Genomic DNA, 8,751 nt, shown 5'->3' on the forward strand with positions numbered 1-8,751 from the left:
CGGGCGGCGGGGCAGCCGGGCGCGGGCGCGGAGAAGCTCGGGCCGCGAGGGCCAGCCTTGGGCCCCGGTGGGCCCGCGCGGGATGGCTGCGCGGTGATGCGGTCCCAGGACACGTGGCAGCGCCTCAGTGGCTGCGGACGGCGGCGGAGTTTGTCCGGGCTGGGACGGACATTGTCCGGCCGCGCGCGAGGTGGAAATTTAGGGTTTCGGAGAGGGGGATCCGCGAATTTGAACGAGGGGGTCTATAAATAGAGGTAGAGGGAGCTAGGAGAGTCCAAATGAGGTGCAGTTTTCGGCCACGCGATCGTGATCGAACGATCTAGATGATGGAGAAGGCTTAGGTGGGTTTTGGGTCAAATTGGAGGGGTGTTGGGCTGCAACACATAGAGGCCTTATCGGTCCCTCGGTTAACCGTTGGAGTATCAAATAAAGTCCAAAAAATACGAAACTTGACAGGCGGTCTACCGTTAGTAAACCAAGGCCGCTTGGCAAGTCTCGGTCCAATCCGGAAATGTTTAATACCCACACACGAAAGAAAGCTAGAAATGGCCACCAGAGGAGAACGAAGCGCCGAAATGCAAAACAGACAACGGGGAAAATGCTCGAATGCATGAGACGAACACGTATGCAAATGCAATGCACATGATGACATGATATGAGATGCATGACAGCGATAACAGCACACGGAGACAAAAACCCGAACCCGAGAAAATAAAATAACTTAACACCGGAAATGGCAAGAGTTGGAGTACAAATTGGGAAAGTCATATCCGGGGTGTTACAACACTCCACCACTGCGAAAGGATCTCGTCCCGAGATCTAGGACTGAAAGAACGCCGGGTACTCAGAACGGAGGTGATCCTCGCGTTCCCAGGTAGCTTCATGGTCGGAATGGTGTGACCACTTGACTTTGAGAAATTTGATTGACTTATTGCGAGTCTTGCGTTCAGTCTCTTCAAGAATAACAACTGGGTGCTCACGATAATAGAGATCTTCTTGGATCTCAATGTCCTCGAAGTTGACGGTGCGGTCAGGAGTCTTGAAGCACTTTCAGAGCTGAGAGACATGGAACATGCCCTGAACATTTGCAAAGTTTGAAGGAAGCTCGAGTTGATAGGCGAGGTCGCCTCTCTTGCTGACAATCTTGAAAGGTCCCACGTATCTAGGGGCAAGCTTCCCTTTGATACCGAAGCGACGAGTACCTTTCAAAGGAGAGACGCGGAGGTAAACATGATCTCCGATCTCGAAAGCCAAATCACGGTGCTTACTATCATAGTAGCTCTTTTGGCGGGATTGGGCTGCTTTGAGGTTATCTCGAATGACTTTGCACATTTCCTCTGCCTCTGTGATTAAGTCATTACCCAAAAGCTGACGTTCACTGGTTTTAGACCAATTGAGAGGGGTACGACACTTCCTGCCATATAGAATTTCAAATGGGGCCTTGCCCGAACTTGCTTGAAAACTGTTGTTGTAGGAGAATTCAGCATAAGGAAGACAATCTTCCCACTTCATGCCGAAAGAGATCACACAAGCCCTGAGCATATCTTCAAGAATCTGGTTGACACGCTCGACTTGACCGCTAGTTTGAGGATGGAAAGCTGTGCTGAAGCGGATGTTGGTGCCCATGGCCTTCTGAAAAGAATCCCAAAACTTGGATCTAAAGATGCTGCCACGGTCTGAAGAGATCACTTGTGGAATACCGTGCAGAGAGACAATCCGAGAGGTATAGAGTTCTGCCAATTGAGCTGCAGTGATTGACTCTTTGATAGGCAGAAAGTGAGCCACTTTGGTGAGTTTGTCGATGACAACGAATATAGCATCATTGCCACGTTTGGACTTTAGAAACCCAGTCACGAAGTCCATCTCAATGTGGTCAAACTTCCATTCTGGAATGGCAAGAGGTTGGAGGAGACCAGCTGGCCTTTGGTGTTCTGCCTTCACTCTTCTGCAGACATCACATTCATTTACGAATTGAGCAATCTCGCGCTTCATTCGAGTCCACCAATAAGCCTGTTTGAGGTCCTGATACATCTTCGTGCTCCCAGGGTGGATGGAGAGGAAAGAATTGTGAGCCTCATTCACGATCACTTTACGAAGTTCACCTTTGGGTACCACAATACGATCCTCGAAGAAGAGAGTGTCCTTGTCATCAAGGCGGTAGCACTTGTACTTGGGTTGACTCTTGGCAATCCCAATCTTCACCTTTTTCACCATAGCATCAAGAAGCTGGGCTTGGCGAATCTGGTCTTCCAAGGTAGGAGAGACTTGAAGGTTGGCGAGGAAACCTTGAGGAACAACTTGCATATTAAGTTTACGGAAAGCTTCACAAAGCTCGGGTTGATAAGGCTTAAGAATCAGACTGTTGCAGTAAGCCTTTCTGCTCAATGCGTCAGCAATCACATTGGCCTTGCCTGGAGTATACTCGATACTCGGATTATACTCTTGAATCATTTCGACCCATCGAGTTTGCCTGAGGTTGAGATTAGGCTGAGTGAAGATGTACTTGAGACTCTTGTGATCAGTGAAAATGTCCACTTTTCTTCCCAATAAGAGATGTCTCCAAGTCAAAAGAGCATGCACAACTGCCGCCAACTCGAGATCATGAGTGGGGTAGTTTTTCTCATTAGGCTTCAACTAGCGAGAGGTATAAGCAACAACTTTCTTCTCTTGCATCAAAACTGCGCCAAGACCTTGGAGAGAGGCATCACAAAAGACCTCGTACGGTTTGGATTCATCAGGCGGAGTGAGAACTGGAGCAGTGATCAATTTCTCTTTCAAAGTGTTGAAAGCAATGTCACACTCTGGAGACCAAACGTACTTGACGTGCTTCTGGAGGAGATTAGAGAGAGGCTTCGCGATCTTAGAAAAGTTTTCAACGAATCTTCGGCAATAGCTTGCGAGACCGAGGAAGCTACGGAGTTGCTTCACGTTCTGAGGAGGTTCCCAATTCACAATTGCAGACACCTTCTCAGGATTCACGGCAATGCCCTTGGCAGAGATGATATGACCAAGATAAAGAACCTCATCGAGCCAAAATTCACACTTGGAGAACTTGGGGTAGAACTGGTGTTCCCTGAGCTTATTGAGTACCAAACGCAAGTGCTTGGCATGATCTTCCTTGTTCTTGGAGAAAACCAGAATGTCGTCGAGATAGACCAAAATGAAGTCATTGGTGTAGGCGTTGAAGATGAAGTTCATCATACGAGAGAACGTCGGAGGAGCGTTGGCGAGGCCAAAAGAGATGACAGTGTATTCGTATGAACCATAGCTTGTCCTGAAAGCCATCTTGGGAATATCTTGCTCACGGATTCGAATCTGATGATAACCCATACGGAGATCAAGCTTGGAGAATACTTGGGCACCTTTGAGTTGTTCGAACAACTCATTGATGTTGGGAAGTGGGTATTTGTTCTTGATGGTCTTCTTGTTCAATGGACGGTAATCAACACAAAGTTGGTCCGTTCCATCCTTCTTCTTCACAAAAAGAACACGACAACCCCACGGAGAAGAACTAGGCCGGATGAGACCCATTTTCTCTTGAATATCGAGTTGCTTCTTCAGCTCCTTCAACTCTTCAGGTCCGAGATTGTAAGGACGTTTGCACACAGGTTCCGTGCCGGGCTCAAGATCAATAACGAATTCAACTGGCCGGTGCGGAGGCATTCCTGGAAGCTCTTCTGGAAAGACGTCTTGATATTCGCAAACGACTGGAATTTGAGAGATGGCATCGAGTTCTCCCTTCTCATTGAGAGAAAACAGACGGATAGTATCATCACGAGCAGCAAAGACAATTACATCCTCAGACGAATGAGTCAATTGAATCTGCCTGGCTGCACAATCAAGCCGAGCCTTGTGCTTAGAAAGCCAATCCATTCCGAGAATAAGATCAATATCCGAGTCACCAAGAACCGTTGGAGAAGCCAGAAACTTGTAGTCTCCCAAAGTGATAGTAACATCCGGAGCAATGAAGTTAGCATGCATGCGCTTACCGGGAGATACAACTGCTAATGGACTAGGCAAAATTTGCAAAGCCAAACCATGCTTAGATGAAAACGGTCTCGAGATGAAACAATGCGATGCACCCGTGTCAAAAAGAACTTTTGCAGGAATATCATTAACAGGAAGGTTACCCATAATGACATCTGATGAGTCCTCTGCCTGAGCTGCATTCATCAAGTTGACCTTGGCGGACTTGGGGTTATGCTTGACCACAGCTGTACTTGCCGATATGACAGGAGGAGGAGGAGGAAGACGCCTCTGGTTGAAACACTTGTTGGCATAGTGACCCTTCTGTTGGCACTTGTTGCACGTGACCTCTGAAAGCGGATGGTGATACGGAGCACTCGATCTTGGAGGTTGAGACGAAGTCTTGTTCTGAAAGCCAGGGTTGGGTGGGTGGGAAGAACCACTGCCACCTTTGCTCTTCTGCTGATATGGCTGACGAAATGGAGGAGGAGGAAGCCAATACTTCTGCTGCTTGGCCACTTGAGTAGAGGAAGAAGGAGTAACATCTCTGACTCGCTTCTTGGAAGCATCACACCTCAACTGAGCAGCCTCTTGCTTCAGTGCCATGTTGTAGAACTCATCGTACCTCAAGGGCTCAAAGAGAACAAGAGCTAGCTGAATTTCTTCTCTGAGACCACCCCTGAACTGGTATATCATGCTCTTCTCATCAGGGACGTCCTGCTTGGCAAAGCGGGCGAGCTTCTGGAACAACTTGTTGTAGTCATAGACAGACAAAGAGCCTTGCTTCAGGTTGCGGAATTCCTCACGCTTGCTTTCAACCACGCTCTGAGGAATATGATGAGCTCGGAAATCTCGACGGAATTCATCCCAGGTGATAACACGTCCACCTCTGGAATCCTTGTACTGCTGGAACCAATCTGCAGCTTGATCTTTGAGTTGGAAGGAAGCGAACTTGACAAAGTCCTCAGGCCTGACGTTACTGCACTTGAAATGCTTGCACAGATCCACAAGCCAATCGTCAGCATCGGTTGCCTCAACACAATTGCTGAAAGTCTTTGGCCCATTAGCAAGGAACTGGTTGAGTGTAGCAAAGTGATTCTGATTGTTGCCTTGGTTCCCTTGGTTGCCTTGATTGCGCTCTTGGAGAATTTGCATGATCAATTGTGTGTTTGCATTGGTTGCGGCCATCACAGCTTGCCATGCCTCCGGAGGAGGTGGAGGTGGTGGCGGATCAGGATTCGGAGTCATGCGCGTTGGAGGAGCCATCCTGAAGAGGTTGACGTCCATTAGCACATTGATAGACAAATATTGAAGCTGAATCCAACGGAATGAAAATTCCAACATATAGTCTTCACATCCGAACAAAATGAATGAATGCATCCTCTTGAAATGGTCACATATCCATAAATTGAGATGCCACGTAGAATTAAGGTAGAGAAATAAATCAACAAGGTACGGATCAAGAACGAATAATCGGTAAGAAATCCCAATCTCAAACAAATATCCGTGGAAGAAGAACTAGAGCTACTAGAATTCCCACCTATGAAACTCCCGAACCTTTCCGGTTATGCAATCAGGTGTTGGGGATACAGGGGAAGCATAATATCTCACCCAAACTAGCAAATCCTACATCCAGCTGTATCCATCCTTCAACACATAACCAAGAAACCTTCGGAAACCATTTACCTCAACCTTCTAAAAGCATCTATTATACAAGTTATGGTGATACTCCCGAACTCCCGCCCCAGTACTGGGTGGCGTCGAGGTTATCTCACCAACGAACTGCATAAAAGAGATTTTCAATGTCGACGTACTAAACTCAGGTATTCCAGAACTATAACGATAAAATTATGACGACAACACCTCAGAGCTCAACTCCCCGGGACACTTGCACAAAACCCCTGACAGGAGGCACCAAGACAATGTTCTCATCATAAAACCATCAGAACGATTCCAAGATACCCGCGTGATCCTAAAAAAAATTTAGTGAAATTTGGGAAGAGAAAAGTCAATACTCTACGTCAGGATGCCTTACCAGAGCGATGAGTAGACTGGGAAGTAAAAAGAATTCCTAAACTCTCCGATATATAATTCCTAATGACTCAAAACATTTTTCTGGACACAACTCGGCCGCTAAAAATGATGAAGCAATGGGGCTCCTAAGGTCGGGGAAGGCTCTGATTACCAACTTGTAACACCCTCGATGCGACTATATCTCCCACGTGTCGAGGCACGACTTAGAGGCATAATCGCATTGAAGGCATATGTCGCAAGTTAGGCAATCTTCACAACATCCCATGTAATATAGATAATAAAAGGGGAGATAACATAGTTGGCTTACACTCGCCATGTCAATCAAGTACATAAGTAACATTACATCATCCAAACACTCATGGCCTGACTATGGCGCCAAAATAAAAGAGAACCCAACATGCGACATGGTCCCAATCACCCCCAACTGGGCACCACTACTGATCATCAGGAAAGGAAACATAGTAACGTTGAGAGTCTTTGTCGAACTCCCACTTGAGCTCAAACGCGTCACCTGAAGCGGAATCATCAGGCCCTGCATCTGGTGTAATAGTAATCTGTGAGCCACAGGGACTCAGCAATCTCGCACCCTCGCGATCAAGACTATTTAAGCTTATAGGTAAGGCAAGGTAAAATATGTGGAGCTGCAGCAAGCGACTAGCAAATATGGTGGCTAACTTATTCGCATAAGAGAGCGAGAAGAGGAGGCAAAGCGCGAGCGAGAAACTAGAGAACAACCTACGCAAACATTACTCCAACACCGTGTCCACTTCCCGGACTCCGCCGAGAAGAGGCCATCACGGTAACACACTCAGTTGATTCATTTTAATTAAGTTAAGGTTCAAGTTATCTACAACCGGACATTAACAAATTCCCATCTGCCCATAACCGCGGGCACGGCTTTCGAAAGTTCAAAACCCTAAAGGGGAGTCCCAACTTAGCCCATGACAATCTCTCACGGTCAACGAAGGAATAGACCTCCTCCCAAGACGTTCCGATCAGACTCGGTATCTCGGTTCTTCAAGACACTTCGACAGGTTAAAACAAGACCAGCAACACCGCCCGAATGTGCCGACAAATCCCGATAGGAGCTGCACATATCTCTTTCTCAGGGCACACTCAGATTGTCTTAGGTACGGGTAGGCCAGCCCAGAGTTGCCCCTGGTGGCCACCGGTAGCTGACAGGTGGACCAACACTCAAAGGAGCACTGGCCCGGGGGGGTTTAAAATAAGATGACCCTCGGGCTCCGGAAACCCAAGGGGAAAAGAGGCTAGGTGGCAAATGGTAAAACCAAGGTTGGGCATTGCTGGAAAAGCTTTAATCAAGGTGAACTATCAAGGGGTTCCCATTATAACCCAACCGCGTAAGGAACGCAAAATCCGGGAACATAACACCGATATGACGGAAACTAGGGCGGCAAGAGTGGAACAAAACACTAGGCGAGAGGCTGAGCCTTCCACCCTTTACCAAGTATATAGATGCGTTAAGATAACATGGCAATATAATGATATCCCAACAAGTAAATAAATGTTCCAACAAGGAACGGTCTCCAATCTTCACCTGCAACTAGCAACGCTATAAGAGGGGCTGAGCAAAGCGGTAACATAGCCAATCAACGGTTTGCTAGGACATGGTGGGTTAGAGGTTTGACATGGCAATTTGGGAGGCTTGAAAGCAAGTGGTAGGCATCGTAGCATTGGCATAGCAAAAGAGCGAGCAAACTAGCATAGCGAAGATAGTAGTGATTTCGAGGGTATGATCATCTTGCCTGCAAAGTTGTCAGAGTTGACTGGATCCTTGAAAGCAAACTCAACGGGATCCTCGTTAGTGAACTCGTCTCCCGGCTCTACCCAAACAAGACAAACAAGCAACAAGGACACAAATCAACCACGTGCAAGATCTCAAACAATATGATGCAATGATGATATGCTATGCGGGATGCGATGCGGGATGCATAAGCAAGATTTGACAAGGAAAGCATGAACCTGGCCTTAACTTGGAAATCCAAGCGTGCCACTGGAAATATGAGATGAAATCTCTTGAAAACGATATAAAGAACGCCGGAATCGGAGTTACGGTTTGGAAATGGCAAGCGATTCAAATATGGCACCGGTCTGCGATTTACAGCAAGTAGCCATCTAAATGCAATGAGATGAACATGCTACAGCACCCAAACATGACAACAAAATACATGGCAGGGATGCATACAAGATGCTTAACAAAAGTCTAGCACTGATCTACGGCCAATTCATCCATTAACAGGTTCAAACAAGCATGGCAAAAATGCATATGGCAAACAGATCTCAGACTTAGTGAAATTATCACTTGTCTGGAATTTCAGATCAGGTAGCACTCTTCGGAGCAACAAAACTACATGCTATAGGGCCTGAACATGGCAAAGTAAAGCATGGCATGGAGCTACTCAAAGAGCTTAACAAAAGTCCCTTAGTGACCTTGAGCCAAAAGGGATCAGAAAATACAATTGCAAGCATGTGAACATAGCAAAAACATAACCAGATCACAGACTTAGTGAAAACTGGAGCATGCTGAAAACAGGATATCAAGTAGGCATGTTTATGAGCTCGATGCACTCAATACGGAGCAAGTCATGACAAAATAAGCATACATCTATGAAGAACACACAAAATGCAAGCTAGATATGGCAAGAACAATAGCATAGCATGCACGGATTAACTACAACATCATCGGCAAAATTGCAAACAAGTTGACAATCTGCCCAGATTCACAAAGTA

This window comes from Triticum dicoccoides, chromosome 4A (assembly GCF_002162155.2).
Source record: "Triticum dicoccoides isolate Atlit2015 ecotype Zavitan chromosome 4A, WEW_v2.0, whole genome shotgun sequence".
Classification (NCBI taxonomy): domain Eukaryota; kingdom Viridiplantae; phylum Streptophyta; class Magnoliopsida; order Poales; family Poaceae; genus Triticum; species Triticum dicoccoides.